This window comes from Ranitomeya variabilis, chromosome 1 (genome assembly GCF_051348905.1).
Source record: "Ranitomeya variabilis isolate aRanVar5 chromosome 1, aRanVar5.hap1, whole genome shotgun sequence".
Classification (NCBI taxonomy): domain Eukaryota; kingdom Metazoa; phylum Chordata; class Amphibia; order Anura; family Dendrobatidae; genus Ranitomeya; species Ranitomeya variabilis.
The window spans coordinates 751959657-751977933 of NC_135232.1; the positions used below are offsets into that span (position 1 = coordinate 751959657).

The 18277-nt window shown below is 44.2% G+C and overlaps 1 protein-coding gene across 3 annotated transcripts in view; it reads right to left on the bottom strand.

The window, feature by feature from the left end:
* The window catches only part of CELF5 (CUGBP Elav-like family member 5), a 179560-nt gene that overhangs the window by 46826 nt on the left and 114457 nt on the right, over positions 1-18277 (bottom strand). The window lies entirely within an intron of this gene.

Below are 18277 nucleotides of genomic sequence, written 5' to 3' on the forward strand. Positions count from 1 at the left end.
GCCTCCGGCAACTTCCTCCACCAATCAGAGTGTGAAACAGCTGATCCGATGGTGTAATTTCATCGGGCCAGCTGTGTACTGCGAAGAGTCAGCGCACCAGAGACATGGAGACAGGAACAGAGCACCGGGGGAACGGGACCGAGGTTTGTGGTGTTCTTTTTTTTCATATTTATGGATGCTTGGCTGGACATGGGGTGGCTATGGGGTCTCATGCTGGACATGGGGTCTATTGTGGCCTCATCCTGGACATGGGGAGGATATGGGGACCTCATGCTGGACATGGGCAGGCTATGGGAGTCTCATCCTAGACATAGGGTGGCTGTGAGGCTCTTATGTTGGACATGGGGAGGCTATGGGGGTCTCATGTTGGTCATAGGGAGTCTGTGGGGGGCTCTTGCAGTATATAGGGAGGCTATGTGGGGCTCATCCAGTATATAGGGAGGCTGTGGGGGGCTCTTGCAGTATATAGGGAGGCTGTGGGGGGCTCTTGCAGTGTATATAGGGAGGCTGTGTAAGGCTTATGCAGTGTATATAGGGAGGCTTTGTGGGGCTCATGCAACATATACAGTATATAGTAAGGCTGTGTGGGGCTCATGCTGTATATGGGGAGGCTGTGTGGGGCTCATGCTGTATATGGGGAGGCTGTGTGGGGCTCATGCTGTATATGGGGAGGCTGTGTGGGGCTCATGCTGTATATGAGGAGGCTGTGTGGGGCTCATGCTGTATATTGGAAGGCTGTGTAGTGCTCATGCTGCATATTGGGAGGCTGTGTGGGGCTCATGCTGTATATGGGGAGACTGTGTAGGGCTCATGCTGTATATGGGGAGGCCCTGGGGCTCATACTGCATATGGGGAAGCTGTGTGGGGTTCATCATGTATATGGGGAGGCAGTGTGGGGCTTATGCTGTATATGGGGAGGCTGTGTGGGACTCATGCTGTATATTGGAAAGCTGTGTAGGGATCACGCTGTATATAGGGAGATTGTGTAGGGCTCATACTGCATATTGGGAGGCTGTGTGGGGCTCATGCTGTATATGGGGAGACTCTGGGGCTCATACTGTATATGGGGAAGCTGTGAGGGGTTCATGATGTATATGGGGAGGCTGTGTGGGCTCATGCTGTATATGGAGAGATTCTGTAGGCTTCATGCTTTATATAGGTAAGCTGTGTAGGGCTCATGCTGTATATAGGGAGGCAGCGTGGGTCTCAATTGGTTTATATGGAGGCTGTGTTGGGGCTCTTACAATATATAAGGGGCTGTTGGGGGCTCATACGATATACAGAAGGGGATGTATTTGGGTTAAAAGAATATATAGGGGGATGTCAGCATACTTAATTCTGCTCAATACTAAATGATACAATTAATATTAATATAATTATTAATAATATAATAATTAATATTGATATTAATTTTGAGCAGAATTAATTTCAGCCTATTGGTTTGACCCTCCACAACAGTCATGGTCTCTCATGTGGCCCCTCAGGAAAATTACATGCTCACCCCTGTACTAGTCTATTTAGACAGGCTGATAGTTAGTCCCTTAATGATCAGGCCAAATTTTGTGATACTGACCTGAGTCACTTTACGAGGAACGCTTCAATGGACCCCACAGATTCGGAGACTGTTTTTTTCGTGACACGTTATATTTTATGAAATGGTAAATTTAGGTCAATATTTTTACAACATAAATGCAAAACATATCAGAAATTTGGCAAATTTTAAAAAATTTACAATTTTCACACTTTTAATCCCTTTAATCCAGATAGTCATTGTCACAATCCATTTTTAGATGCGTGGCAGCTCTGGATGCACTATGATTTAAATGTAGCTTTCAGGCCATAAGAGGTTAATGTCAGTTTCCCCTGCTGGCAGTGTGCTGTAATCGCAGACTTGGTAGGTCAGCTGATGTGGTTGGTGGCCACTCCCACCATCCTTTAAATAGTCACCTGATGCATCAGCTGTCGGTGATAGAGCAATCTATGTTGACCAAGCCTGGAGTAAGGAGCTTGCTGGCTGCAGTGGTGAATCAGCTGGTTCCTTGGAGTTCGTGGTCTGGGTGTCTTTCTTCTGCTATGCGGTGCTTTACAGCAGAGAAGGCTATTAAGCTAAGTTTGGTGTTTTCTTGTCTATCTTGTGTTTGTCACTGTCCCCTGTGTTGTACCATTTGCAGTGGTGAGGCTAGCACCCTTGGGGGCCAGTGCACTAGCCAGGGCAGTGCTAGGTGACAGTGAGGGACAAGGTTCCTGATGGCGGTGGGGAGAAGGACCCACTTAGGGTGTTAGGGGAGTGCCGGGAGAGGCTTAGGCTTGAGCTCCAGTGGTGACCATCCCTCATTCCCTCATTGGTAGGACCTTCCTCTCCCCATGTCCATCCCGTCGTGTGTCGTGCCATCCGCTGACTGATCCCCTGGTGGGATCGTGACAGTCATACCCTACTAAAAAGATAATAAATATAATTTCCCTCATGGCTGCTTTACATCAGCACCATCTGTAAAATGTTCTTTTGTTAGGATATTAGAAGTTTTAAAATTGTAGCAGTAATTTTTCATGTTTTCAAGGAAATTTACAAAACCTATTCAGTTTTGAAGTGACTTTGGGGGGCCTATATGTTGGATAACTCCCAAAAGTGATTTGAAAAATGCACCCCTCAACATATTCAAAACTGCTGTCAGGTAGTTTATTAACCCTGCAGGTGCTTTTCAGAAATTAATGCAAGGTGGCACAATAGGAAAGAAAAATGTTATTTTTATCACCTAAATATTGCTAATCTCTGGACAGGTCCCTAAAGCTACAGACTCTAGGCCATTATTTGGCCGTGAATTGTCATGTCAACCATTATGACCACACAATCGTGGTTTCAGGGTGTCGATGGGGTTTCATAGGGAGAACCCACACTCTGTTAACAATCTAGATGCTGTAGTCACTAATGATAGCAGCATCTAAGGGGTAAAATGGTCATGGTCAGAAACAACAACGATTGCAACTGATGCAGAAGGGTGTCCGCTATAGTGTACAGCTGACAGCTGCTGCATTTTCACCCGTCGGGGGATGCTGTTCACTTATATGCCAGGTCAGTTTTAAAGCATATTGATGGTCACTAAGGGGTTAACATGATCACTGTCTGTGCATAGATTAGCAACGTTATCGGCAGCACATCTCCTCTACATACAGAATAATGTGCTGCCAATAACGATGATTTTATGGCCGGCATGAACGATCCAACCACTCACTGAATGAGCATTTTGTTCATTCGATGAGTGATCACCGTTCTGTTAGATCACAAGGCGCTAATCAGAGAACGAGCGTTGTAATAAACGCTTGTTCCCGTTTAGTGGATCGTGTAAATGAGCCTTTAGAGGCAGGCCTCACTGGTGAGGCAACTACCGGTTTTTGATTAGAGGCAGCACGTCTTATGAGTCTATTAGACGTTGCTTCATCATCAAGGAAGACATACTCTTAGCAAATAGGCTGCAAGTGTGTATGAGGGCAGCATCCAATCTGTAGGATCTGCTATTACTTTATGATCCAAAAGGTTGAATCCCCCGTGATCCTGAGAATGAAGGGGGCACAGTGCTAATCTTTTCAGGTGTTTAAACAGCATTTTTTCCTGTACGACCATAGTCTAGGAGCATGAATATGCAGAGAGCATTTTAAGGGGGGTGTAGGACACAGAGTTATAATATTTCTCTATAGGTTGAGAATAACTTGTTAATGGCTGCTTGTAGATAAATCTGTCAGTTATAAGTTACAGAAGCACAGTCTGCATAGACACACATAGTATGAATATGCAGGACCAACTCTAAATGTGAACTATAATGTACTCACATTTAAGAAATGTCCACACAGGCAGTTTTGTTGAAAATGGAGCCTAGGGTCTAATTACATATTTGCTGATGGTTAAGGGTAGTGAAAAGATTACCTGTAAATCCACTAGTAGTCTAAAAGAGATCTGACAATTGCTTATAGGCTTGTGTAAAAATGTCAGCAATTACAGTAGTAGGAGCAACACATGGCCTTGCGCTGTCATGCTGAAAAATGGCTCCTGACATACTTTGATTTGTCATGGAACCAGTGGTCCAGACATTTCTCCAATGTAATGCCAAGCTGCTAGTTTAGCACCCCACACCATAAACCCAGGAGTAGGAACAGTGACGTTCCGTCATGAAGGCCTCATCATGGTGTTGCCCATATGGTCTCCACATAACTCTCCGGATATCATTGTGACAAAAGCAGGACTCATCGCTGAAGACGATAGCCCCCCATTCCAGCCGCCATTCCAGTTCTGCTCTGTACCATGATTGCCTTTGAGAGCGGTGACGTGAGGTCAATGGAAAAACCTGTAGCTGGATGTGTAGCTTGTAGCCCAATGTTGTGCAAATGCCTTTTGATGGTTTGTGTAGACACTGTGCCTTAGGATTACTACGTGATGTCCAATTTCACTTGCAGTACAGAATGGATCAATTGTTTAACCAGTGTTACAACCATTTATTTGTCTGACCTAATCCTTGAGCCTTTGTTTGTTACTTGTGCTACTGTGAACAGCTAGTATGGCCCAAATGTGCTCCTATGGCCTGCAGCAGGACTTTTCCTCCATCGAGCATATATGGGACGTCATTGGTCTGCAATGGCAAAGGATCTTGATGATTTGTGTGCCCAAGTGCATTCAATGAGCTAGAACACTCCTGAGACAGCCATTAATAACCTCACTGATAACATGTGAAGGCATATAAGTTCATATATTTCTACTCATGATACTGAATACATTGAGAGGTTTTGACAATTTTGTTTCCTTTACCTGCTTATCATTTACATATCATTAACATGTTTAGTGATCCTGTGACTTCCATATTTTCCTTCTTGGTGTTGCAATTTCAATATTGAAGAGTGTGTATATCCATTATTGTATCGAGATCCACTTCTAATTGTTACTAGTATCTGTTAGGATGTCAAGACAGTAACCGTGAATGCACAGCAATGAAGACGCCTGCAAGAATGGGACCAAGCAAATATATGAACATATGGTTTGGGAGGTCTATTTACTTGGGGAATCTGGTCTGGGGTCTGTCTAAGTTAGGCTGTCAGGTTTGTGGTCTAAAGTTGGAAGATTTTGTCTGGAGAGGCTCTGTATTGTATTAATTTGTACTAATTTTGATGTCTGATGAAGGGGTATCGGTTTGGCAGAAGTAAAAATTTGCATGATGCGCAGTGAATGTCCTGGAAGTGTACCTCTTCAAAAGTTGGGAAGTCTTGACACAAGACAACTTGGAGAGTGCTATATTCACAGGTCCTGTCAGATTTCCTTGCATTCTTGTTGCAGTAACTTAAAATTGCATCCCCCATATCCCTGGTCCAGAGTCTAGTCGGTAGTCTGCTTCTTCCGACTGGTGCTTCCGATGCAATGTTATGCGTACATCACACCGCAGTGATGTCATGGAGCCGGGCCTACAGAAGAAGAGCTGTGGATGCCGGAATGTAGGAAGTAGAGATGAGCGGTGTATGAGTCGAACTGTTCACCAATTTCAAATTCGAGCTGTTTTGGGCGGTGTTCGAGTCGTTCGACGAACCCGAACATTTTGCTTAAAATTCGGCTGTTCGAGTTTCTGTTCGATAACTGTTCGTTCACCAAAAGCCCAGCTTGATTTGCACATTAAAACTGTTTATCATTGTTAATGGATTGTTTCAGTGTATAGTGGGCGGGGAGGGGGATAGATCTGTGCTGAAATAGCGCCGATCTCCATTTTTTTTTCTTTTCCGCATTTACAGAGGGGCGGTGCAGTCTCTCAGCCTATCAGCAGTGTACACACACACAGCAATGTGCATGTGATGCACACAAGCAAGGGCATGTGTCATTGGCTGTGTATGTCACATGTCCTTGCCCTATAAGAACCAGCCATTTGCCCCGTCGCCACCATTTCCTCACTGCTGCAGCTTAGTGTTAGACGGCACCGCTGCTGCTGTGGGCGCTGTACAGACTAAAGGTACCGTCACATTAAGCGACGCTGCAGCGATAGCGACAGCGATGCCGATCGCTGCAGCGTCGCTGTTTGGTCGCTGGAGAGCTGTCACACAGACCGCTCTCCAGCGACCAACGATGCCGAGGTCCCCGGGTAACCAGGGTAAGCATCGGGTTGCTAAGCGCAGGGCCGCGCTTAGTAACCCGATGTTTACCCTTGTTACCAGCGTAAAAGTTAAAAAAACAAACAGCACATACTCACCAGCGCGTCCCCCAGCTCTGCTTCCTGACACTGACTGAGCTCCGGCCCTAACAGCACAGCGGTGACGTCACCGCTGTGCTTTCACTTTCAGTTTAGGGCCGGCGCTCAGTCATTGCAGGAAGCAGAGGCTGGGGGACGCGCTGGTGAGTATGTGCTGTTTGTTTTTTTAACTTTTACGCTGGTAACCAGGGTAAACATCGGGTTACTAAGCGCGGCCCTGTGCTTAGTAACCCGATGTTTACCCTGGTTACCAGTGTAAAATATCGCTGGTATCCTTGCTTTTGCTGTCAAACACGGCGATACACGGCGACCTAGCGACCAAATAAAGTGCAGACCTTCTAGCAGCGACCAGCAATTTCACAGCGGGATCCAGATCGCTGCTGCGTGTCAAATACAGCGATATCGCTATCCAGGTCGCTGCAACGTCACGGATCGCTGGCGATATCGCCTAGTGTGACGGTACCTTAAGAGTGTTTTTTTGGAGCGAATTGTCAGAGAGATAGGTTTAGGGAGTCGGGAGGAGTCGGGACTAGTTGTAATATCAGCCCTTTTCAGGGTAGGTTACAGCAGTTCATAGCACTGTTTGCCAGGCAGGTCTAAGCCAGTGCTGTGCAAGTCTGCATGTCAGCAGAGTAGCCCACCTGTGAAACTAACTATACCGCATGTGTATCTCTATTTTCACTGCATCTAATCCAGTTAATAGTTTTGGGCCTAGGAGCAGTGTCTGCATGTCAGCAGAGTAGCCAGCCTGTGAAACTAACTACACCGCCTGTGTATCTCTATTTTCACTGCATCTAATCCAGTTAATAGTTTTGGGCCTAGGAGCAGTGTCTGCACGTCAGCAGAGTAGCCAGCCTGTGAAACAAACTATACCGCCTGTGTATCTCAATTTTTACTGCATCTAATCCAGTTAATAGTTTTGGGCCTAGGAGCAGTGTCTGCACTGTCCGACGAGCCCTGGTGCAATACGTTATGACGTATAGCCTGGGCCAACCAGCTCAAGAGGTGGGGCAAATTACGCTGCAGGAGTGGTCTCAGATCAGGGACCTATGCACCCTTCTGCACAGTTTTGAAATAGCAACGAAGATGTTTAGTGCTGACGATGCCATTATCAGCATGACCATTCCGGTGATTTACAAGCTGGAGCACACCTTACACAGTGTTCGGAGTCAGGTGGTGGAACAAGAGGAGGAGGAGGAACAGGAGGAGTCGTATGCGGAAGGGATCATATCTCCGAGGTTAAGAAGGTTGGCAGCACCAAGATGGCTGGCATTGGAGGCTGGGGGAGAGAGATTACCGAGGGCGCATGGTAGCAGCCAAACTGTTGAGGAAGGTGCAGGAGGCGAGGAAGAAGTGGAGGATGAACTGGCGCTGGGCATGGAAGACTCATCAGATGAGGGAGACCTTGATCAAATTTCTGTTGTGCGAGGTTGGGGGGAGAGGGCAGACGAAGGAAGCATGATTCTCACCTCGCCACCACCAAGACAACAAGGACCTGGTCCTCCTGGATGCGCAAGACACATGAGTGCCTTCTTGCTGCACTACCTGCAACATGACCCTCGGATTGTCAAAATCCGAAGTAATGCCGACTACTGGGTTGCCACACTCTTAGATCCCCGGTACATAAGGAAATTTGGCTAAATAATTCCTGCCATAGAAAGGGATTCACGCATGCAGGAGTATCAGCAGAGACTGTTACAGAATCTAACATCTGCTTTTCCCCAAAACACCAGTGGTGCACGTAGTCAATCTCCGAGTTCTAACTTGCCAACCGTGGGACTATCGAGTCATCACTCTAACCGTAACAGTAACATCGTATCTGGTGGTAACAGCGATTTTTTCCAATTGTTTCAAGATTTTTTTTAGACCATCCTTTGCAAGGCCACAGGAGACAAGAAGTCTGATGCACAGCCAACGCTTAGAGAGGATGGTACAAAAGTATCTCCAAGTTAACATCGATGCCATGACTGTGGAACTGGACCCTTGCTCATTTTGGGTTTCCAATCTTGAAAAATGGCCTGAGCTCGCCACTCTCGCCTTGGAGATCTTGTCATGCCCCGCAGCCAGCGTTCTCTCTGAACGTGTGTTCAGCGCTGCTGGTGGTGTGCTGACAGCGCACGCGGCTGTCCAGTGACAATGTAGACAGACTAACGTTCATCAAGATGAACAAATAGCCCAGCCCAACAGGGTAGCCCAGCCACCCACCGCCTGTTTACCTAAGTACTATTTTTAACGGCATCTGGCCCAGGAAATCCTTTTGGGCCTAGTAGAATTTAGTGCTACTCAGCAGTGTACCCCACCCATGAAGCAAGCTACACTGCCTGTTTACCTAAGTACTATTTTTAACGGCATCTGGCCCAGGAAATCCTTTTGGGCCTAGTAGAATTTGGTGCTACTCAGCAGCGTACCCCACCCATGAAGCAAGCTACAACGCCTGTTTACCTAACTACTATTTTGTAACGGCATCTAGCCCAGGAAATCCTTTTGGGCCTAGTAGAATTTAGTGCTACTCAGCAGCATACCCCACCCATGAAGCAAGCTACACCGCCTGTTGATCTAATTACTAATCTTTAACTGCATCTAGCCCAGGAAATCGTTTTGTACCTAATAGCATTTTGTGATACTCAGCACAGTACCCCACCCATGAAGCAAGCTACACCGCCTGTTTACCTAAGTACTATTTTTTAACGGCATCTGGCCCAGGAAATCCTTTTGGGCCTAGTAGAATTTGGTGCTACTCAGCAGAGTACTTCACCCATGAAGCAAGCTACACCACCTGTTTACCTAACTACTATTTTGCAACGGCATCTAGCTCGGGAAATCCTTTTGGGCCTAGTAGAATTTAGTGCTACTCAGCAGCGTACCACACCCATGAAACAAGCTACACCGCCTGTTTACCTACCTACTATTTTTAACGGCATCTGGCCCAGGAAATCCTTTTGGGCCTAGTAGAATTTAGTGCTACTCAGCAGCGTACCCCACCCATGAAGCAAGCTACACCGCCTGTTTACCTAACTACTATTTTGTAACAGCATCTGGCCCAGGAAATCCTTTTGGGCCTAGTAGCAATTTCTGCTACTCAGCAGAGTACCCCACCCATGAAGCAAGCTACACCACCTTCTTTCTTTCTCAATCTAGCCCCTCGGCTCTGGGGTGTCCACTCTCCCTCCAGCTCTCTCCTTCTCACAGGTGGACTACCGAGTGTTTTCACACTGTGGCGAATCTTTTGGGCCCAGGCATAAGTAGTTGTCGAGGTAATGGATAATATGTGCCACCTTACTAACGTCCATGACGACACATTCGAGGAAGCAACTAAACGCCTCAAATAGTGAGCAGGATATGGAGCACCCCATGGGCAAACAGCAATCTATGTAGTATGCTCCTTCACAGAAGCAGCCCAATGGGAGGACACTATTTGCCCCCTCAATATCTGTTTTGGCCATTAGGGTGCCCCTTACCAACTTCTTGACCTGCCTGATTGCCTCGTCAAAGGAGGTACAGTACATAGTACTGTACTTGGTTTCGCGTTGATGTTGTCATTTACTGACCTGCCCCTTGGATATGACAAATGGTGGATTAGTCTGAATGTATTGGGTTCATTTTTTGGCCTAACTCCCAACGGGGGTACCACTACTTCTTCTAAGGAAATTGTTCTGAATGGACCCGCCACCATTTCTTTTTTTATTTTTTTTGTCAAGACGTCTGGGTGTTGGTAGAGTGAGTTTAGATTTTTACTCCAGCCTTTCTTGATTTTAGAAGGGCATGACATGCCTATATCTGTGTCTCCTCCTCCTTTTACTCCTCCACCTCTTTTCTTTTTGCATGACTATATGTAGTTGTGACTTTTCCATGTGTTTGTTGTGTCTTCTGAGCAGTTTGTCAGCTTTTGGACACCTTTTAAGGTGTTTTCTATGTTTTCCATGTGTTTGTATGTGTTTGTGTTTGCCTGCCATTGGTTGCAATGGGGTTCGACGGTGTTCGTCGAACGTTCGATGAACAGTTCGTCAAACACGTCCCTGTTCGACGAACCGAACCGAACCCGAACACTAGGGAGGTGGCTCATCTCTAGTAGGAAGTTCACAGGGCTCTGGTTCAGCAGTAATGGACCACCAGAGTGGATATAGGTCCTGCAAATCTGTTTGATCTCTTTTTCCATAATATATCCATTCTCAAGCATTTCTCTGCATTGTTCAGTTCCTTTGTTATTCCTACTAGAAATTAATGAATAAATGGGTAACTGTTCCCAGTTGGTGGTGTGGCGATGTACTTACAGTCTGACACAACTCTTGTAAAATGGGACTAGTAACACCCAGATGAACATTTCTATGAGGAATAACAGGGGTACGCACAATTCAGAAAATTGTTGTTTCATAGGCATTCAAATATTAACTCCTGATATGTCTGTTTAAGCAGTGACAGGTCCCCTTTTACTAAGGTATACCTTCATTTTAAAAGTCCCACAGAAGACTGACATCCAAGCAATTTCTAATAGTAATGGCATAATTCAGACAACTGCGCCTTCCATCTGCTAATTGTCATATCAGATATGTGATACGCTGGAATACTAGACAAATGCAATAGATTGCAAAGGTTAAAATGGCTAAACTGTGATTGATTGCTAGAGAATACAAACTGTTCTTACTACAACACCAAAATGAAATCTGCAAATGCAGCAGCTCTTTGTTGTTAATCAGGTACTTAAAGCTGGATTTACACTGCACCATTATCGTGAAACAGCATTCTGCAAATGCTCGTGTCCTGAAAAATAGACAGTGTAAACAGTCTGCCAATAAAGCTGGACTGAAAAATGACTGCTCTCGCCAGCACATCATCCTGTGTAAACAGGACATATGCTGCCGAGAACAATGGCAGTCTATGTGCTCAGAATGGCCTATTACAGATCGTTCTGTGTGCAAAGAAAATGTGATCACTGTCAGGCTACTAACCAACCACCAATCAGCGATCAAGTAGCGGATAGGAAGTCATTGAACGCCACAAGTGGCGTAAATGAATGGTGTAATTCACATTACAGTTAAATAAAACACCACCTTATTTTTAAAGAAGGGTATTCTAAGGCTTCACCGACATGAGCGCATAGCTAGCCGAGTGCTGTCCGATTCGTCATGAGAAAAGCCACTAGCGGCTCCACAAATCGCATCACAGGCACCATTTCAAGTCTATGGGTATGTGTAAAACATCGGACTGCACTCCTATGACATCCATGGACTGACACAATGGAGTAATTAAGTTCTCCGTCTTCTTCGCATCTGTGATACAATTCTCTCATCCGAGAGAATCAGATCACAGCAAACTGACACTCTGAGCACACGCCAAGCACACCCTGCGCACACTCTGATCAAACTCTGAGCACACGCTGAGCACAGATGACACGCTGAGCACACCCTGAACACACACCCTGAGCACATGCTGAGCACACCCTGAACACACACCCTGGGCAAACTCTGAGCACAAGCTGACCACACACTGAGCACACACCCTGAGCACACACCCTGAGCACACACCCTGAGCACACACCCTGAGCACAAGCTGACCACACACTGAGCACACCCTGAGCACACACCCTGAGCACACTCCCTGAGCACACTCCCTGAGCACACTCCCTGAGCACACACCCTGAGCACACACCCTGAGCACACACCCTGAGCACACACCCTGAGCACACACCCTGAGCACACACCCTGAGCACACTCTGAGCACAAGCTGACCACACACTGAGCACACCCTGACAGAGTTTGAGCTGAGTGTCGTTACCATAATTGGCCTGATTCTCTTGGAAGAAAGAATCATCGCTCGTGGAACCCTGGCCTAATTCTTAGGATGGCAGTGCAACGGACAGCATATTTTTCCAATAAAGTACCCAGTAGCCACTGGCTGATGGGAAATCATGGGATTTGAATTTCTGCAACAGCTGGGAAGCTGTAGGTTGTAGATTTCTACAGCAGATATATATATAGCTCTGTGTAACCCCCCAGACGCAGCTTTTTCATCCACTAATTCTTTCAGTCTATAAACACTCATTGATTAAACAATTGTTGAATGCAGACTGGTTTTAATGTGAATCTATTGGAAAAAAAATATCTGCCAATTCCTACTCCTATGACAGTGCCTTTTCACATAGGCTCCGGCTGCTTACTCGTATCGGTGCTAGCACCATGGCCACTTACAGGGGCATGACAATTATCACCCATAATGCTAAGGACAAGTTCACATTGTCACATACTAGCATGAGCAAATGTGATTATCTATTCAAATATAGGCAGCTCCTTTCAAGCTGCAAAATACTCTGGTTATTACGTTTCTGGTACTTTCCCATTTGACTATCATGGAATATATACACAAAACCTTAAAACAAAATAAAGTAATGAAATGTATGAGCTACCCCTACTCCCTTTATTGTCTTTCTTTTATTCTGCAGCCTACATAGGCATTCAGTATATGAGGATTTACAGGTAGATTTCGGACAACTGGCCCTTAGCAGAATATGATAGCTTAAAGGGAACCTTTCACTGGATTTTTATATTTAAAGGTATGTTGTTCTCTGAAACACCTCAGGGTTTCAGAGTCAAACATATATGGCTGAGATCGTATAGCCACTGTTTGGGCAGCACGTACCACCTGTCACATTCTCTTTAAAATGAGTACTTCCCCCAATCGGTGCTGCTCTACTGATTCTGGAGTTTTTCTTTTTCTTCTGTGCCCCTCTCTTCCAAAGAATATCGCCCCCCCTCCCTTGTAAGAAAGATGCAAAGTTCCATTTAACCAACTGGGCGTATACCACCGAACTTCTCCTTTGGTGTTTGCTTTTTTTGTCTCTGATGCTGGCCAATCAAAACACAGCCACACCCACAGGGAAGGTCTGTGCACACGCCCAGCCGGTTGAAGTGAAAATTTGCATCTTTATTACCAGGGGGCGTAACTTTGGAACAGAGAAGCACAGAAGAAAAAGAAAAACTGTTCCAGAAATAGAGGAGCAGCACCAGTTGGAAGATGAACTCAGTTTAAATGAAAAAAATCAGTGAAATATTCTCTTTAAGTTCGGCAAAACTGAGATCTAAACAATTTGTGTTACACAGTTCTCATGTATGATGATGAGTTTGTAAGTTTAAACAAAAAATTGACCACCTAGGTTGCTGCCTTGATTCATGTTCTTGGTTTCCGTGATAGGGTACATATCGGTTGTCGCTAACAACAAATGTTACCAGTAATGGTATTTGACAACTCTTCAGATCAGATTTTTTAACCCCTTCACAACATTGAATGAATAGGTACGTCCAGGTCATCTCCCTGCATTTGATGTGGGCTCCGGCGCTGAACCCATATCATTCCCAACACATGACACGGAAACGCATCACAAGTCCTGCCCATTGGTGACCCTGTCACTTGATTGCGGAGTGGGTTATCATGACAGCCGGGGGTCTGCAGAAGACTTGTGGCCAGCTTTCATAGGATATCATGACTTTTGCTACACGTAGCAGGGCTGGAGCCCTGCTATGTGTAGCACAGGCAATCATATGGTCGCAGCTTCAAGATTCCTAAAAGGACTATTGAAACCAATGAAAAGTAAAAAAAAAAACTTTAAAAAAATACTTAAAAAAACAAACCACCCCCTTTGCCCCATTGAAAATAAAACAATTGCTGTGTTCAGAAATGTCCGATCTATCAAAATATAAAGTAAATTACCGTAACCAGATCGGTAAATGGTGTAACAATAAAAAATATTGCAAAGGCAGAATTAAGTTTTTTTGGCCACCATAACATTGCAAAAAAAATAAATAAATAACCAGCTATAAAAACATTCTATCTACCCCAAAATGGTATTAATAAAAACATCAGCATGGATCGCAAAAAATAAGCCCTCGCCCAGCCTCAAATCCTTAAAAATGGAGACACTCTGGGCCTTGGAAAACGGCGACATAAGCCAATTTTTTTTTCTTACAAATTTTTGAGATTTTTTTCACCACTTAAAAAAAAAAGAACCTAGACATGTTTGGTATCTTCATACTCATACTGCCGTGGAGAATCATAATGGCAGGTGAGTTTTAGAATTTAGTGAACAAGGTAAAAAATAAAAATAAATAATTGTGAAATTGCACTTTTTTGTAATTTTACCCCACTTAGAATTTTGCTCCAGTTTCCCAGTACATTATACGGTAAAATCAATGGTGTCGTTCAAAAGTACAACTCGTCTCACAAAAAATAAGCCCTCACATGGCCATATTGATGGAAAAATAAAAACTAATGGCTCTGGGAACAAGGGGAGCAAAAAACGAAAGCGTAAAAATGGAAAATCGCAAGGAGGTGAAGGGGTTAAAGTTGTGTCTTATGGTTCGTGCCACATAAATACAGATAAAAGTTGTTGAAATCAGTCATTATGGATGACAAAATAACTAGTGTACGGCCAGCCTCAGTATAGTCTGGACTCTGGAGTCATTGGAGGGCTCTCTGGTCCTGTTATCTTGCTGGCTGACATTCTTTGCTCCCCTTCACCAATGAATGTGGTCTGCTTTGACAAGACCTTAAATATGCTGTGCCTGTTCCTTTTTGGAATATACTGTATGCAATCAAAAAAGGTAAAAAGATTGTTTTGTCAAATAAGGCCTGTGATCTAAACATTGTCGAAAGCAGGTCATCTTTATGATGTGAAATAGAAGAGAAATAATCAGCTCACCTATCCAGGCGAAGGATCTCAAGTCAACGGCAAAAGCTCCTCCATGAAACCTAAAACTTTTATTTGTATTTACTTAAAATCATGTGACAAAAATGGAATAATTAATCAGAGGAAAAAGTCCCAAAAAGGTTGCTAATCTTTTTTGGGACTTTTTTCTCTGATTGATTATGGATCTACTACTAACTTTGGCTTGTCATGTTTATCATGCACCTTGTGGTGTGCGGAAGTTACTACTCCGCCATGGCAGTGACAAAAAGAAAAGAAAGTTTGTGCCTCCAGGCTGCACTTAAACACCCTCAGCTTCCTGGACGATGCCGAATTTGGCTTCTTATTCGGCCTTTTTTTTTTCTTCATTTTTTTACAGGTTTATCAACAAAAAATAAAAATCATGATAATAAAATACAATGCAGTGAGGTGTCCTGACGTGAATACATTTAAAAGCAGCTACAAACACTAGAAAACTAGCACAAAAATGGGCATCAAAGTGGGCACCGGAGGGCGTTATTGAAAGGGTTACATAACTTTGGGCCACTGATCTCACAATGTAGACACACAGATAGTGATGTCCCACATGTAACGCAGTCCACTGCAGTCTCGCCCAAACGGATTCTGAGCATCAGAACTGGCATCAAAGTGGGCTTTGACGATTTGAATAAGCAACTGGTGTTTGTAAGAGGTTAAATGACCTTTGGCCACTGGTCTTACAGCACCAACACAAAACAGGAGGTCCCACATCAAAATTAGTTTTGTTTTTTTTTAAGGCTAAAGGAATGGTCACTGGTTACTGATCAAAAAAGCTGGTATCAAAGTGAGCAAATTACAACTTTGCACTGATTTGAATAAGTTACTGGTTTGTTTTACGGGTTAAAGGGGTTGTTTGGAGTTACTCTATGTGACTGCAGACTTGTGAGGATTCTTGTGGGTCTTCCTATTTCGTGCTGGTGATGCGAGATCAGTGGCCTAAGGTCATTTAATCCCTTAAAACCACAATTTACTTTTTCAAATCTGAGAGAATTGGCTGTTTGCCCACTTTGATGACAGTTTGTATGACCAGAACCCATTTAGACCAGGCTGGAGTGACCTGAATTTGAAGCGTGGCCTCACCATCTATGTAATGGTGGTGTGCCATCAGTGCCACATAGTCATTTACTACGTAAAAACACAAGTTACTTATTCAAATCTGGGAAAATTGGCTATTTTGCCTACCTTGAAACCATTTTTGTTGACCAGAACCCATGTGGGACCGGCTGGAGTGAACTGAATTTGATGCGGGGCATTACTATCTGAGTATTAGAGGTGTGAGATTAATGGCCCAAAGTCATTTAACCCCTTAAAAACACCTGCTACTTATTCAAATCTGGGAGAATTGGCTATTTGTTCACTTTGATGCTAGTTTTGATGACCAGAACTCATTTGGCCCAGGACCTGAATTTGATGTGTGACCTCACTATCTATATAACAGTGGTGTGAGATCAGTGGCCCAAAGTCATTTAATCTCTTAAAAATACCAGTTACTTACTCAAATCTGGGAAAAAATGCTATTTGCTCACTTTGAGGCCAGTTCTGATGGTCAGAACCCACTTCAGCTAGGCTGGAGTGACCGGAATTTGATGCGGGACAGGTGCTGTGATATCAGTGGCCCAAAATTATTTAACCCCTTCAAAACACCAGCTACTTATTCAAAATCGTTAAAATAAACTGGCTGCCCACTTTAATGCCAATTTTTGTGCCGGTTTTTTAATTTTTGTAGCTTCTTTTAAGTATATTTACATCAGGGAACCTCACTGCATTGCATTTTATTATTTTGATTTTTGTGGATATACCTGTAAAAAAAAAAAAAAACAGGAAAAAACAACAACTCCAGCCCTGAATAAGAAACTGGAGGAATAAGAAACAAACTTCAGCATCATGCTTCTTGGTAGTATGGTGTAATATGGTGCACTCCAAATAGTCCTGAAAACAGGGAGGCCAGAAGGACCATTGCTAAAGTTTATTTGTTGCACAAATACACAGGTACATACATCCATTCAATTCAAATGCAGCAATCACACTTACGTTCCAGTATAATAATGCAGATATATAAATGGTGCAGTGATTACTGAGCTTCAACTTCTGCTTATATGCACAGTCTTTATCACACAGCTGTCTGAAGCTGAGGCTGTGATTTCTCATATACGGGAGCAGAGGCTGCTCCCTTACCTGCTCCTTCAGCTTCTCTAGGACGACTCTTGGGTGCACAAAATGTCTCCTTTTCCTTCACTACTAAACCTAGAACCCGGTCAGGTGGTCTAACAATGGGGCCATACATGGAAAGCAGGTCTGCTTCATTAACCCTTAGCAACCTCCCAATAGCAGAACATAATAAGTCCATCACTTTGTGCATATATATACCACTTGTGTGTATATATATATATATATATATATATATATATATATATATATATATATATATATATATATATATATATCCACTATATAATTGTCTAAGGGGTACTTCCGTCTGTCTGTCTGTCTGTCCCGGATATTCATTGGTTGCGGCCTCTGTCTGTCATGGAAATCCAAGTCGCTGATTGGTCGTGGCAAAACGCCCACGACCATTGCCACGACCAATCAGCAACGGCATAGTCTGGCAGCGAAATGGCCGCTGCTTTACTGCCCTGCAGTCAGCACTGAGCGCTCACACAGGGTTAATGCCAGCGTTAACAGACCGTGGTGTAACGCACTCTGTTAACGCAGCTATTAACCCTGTGTGACCAACTTTTTACTATTGATGCTGCATATGCAGCATCAATAGTAAAAAGGTCTAATGTTACAAATAATAATAATAATAATAATAATAATAATAATAAAAAAAAGGTTATTCTCACCCTCCGACGTGGCGCGCTGTCCTCGGCAGTGCAAGCGGCAGGTTTGGTGCAAAGGATGCTATGCGAGAAGGACCTGCCATGACATCACGGTCATGTGACCGCGATGTCATCACAGGTCCTGCGCTCATACCAACCCTGGCACCGGAAGCTGCCGCGTGCACCACACACAGGCACCAAGACTTCAAGGGGCCTTCGGAAGGTGAGTATATGTTTATTTTTTATTTTAAGTCTTTTTTAACCACGCATATAGTGCCCATATTGCTATATACTGCGTGGGCTGCGTTACACACTGCATGGGCTCTGTTATATACTACATTTCTGTGCTATATACTATGTAGCTGGGCAATATACAATGTGACTGTGCAATATACACCGTAACTGTACAATATACTACATGCTCTGTGTTATATACTACGCAGCTGTGCAATATACTATGTGGCTGTGTCGGTTCTGTTATATACTACGTCGACTGTACAATATACTACGTGCCTCTGTTATATACTATG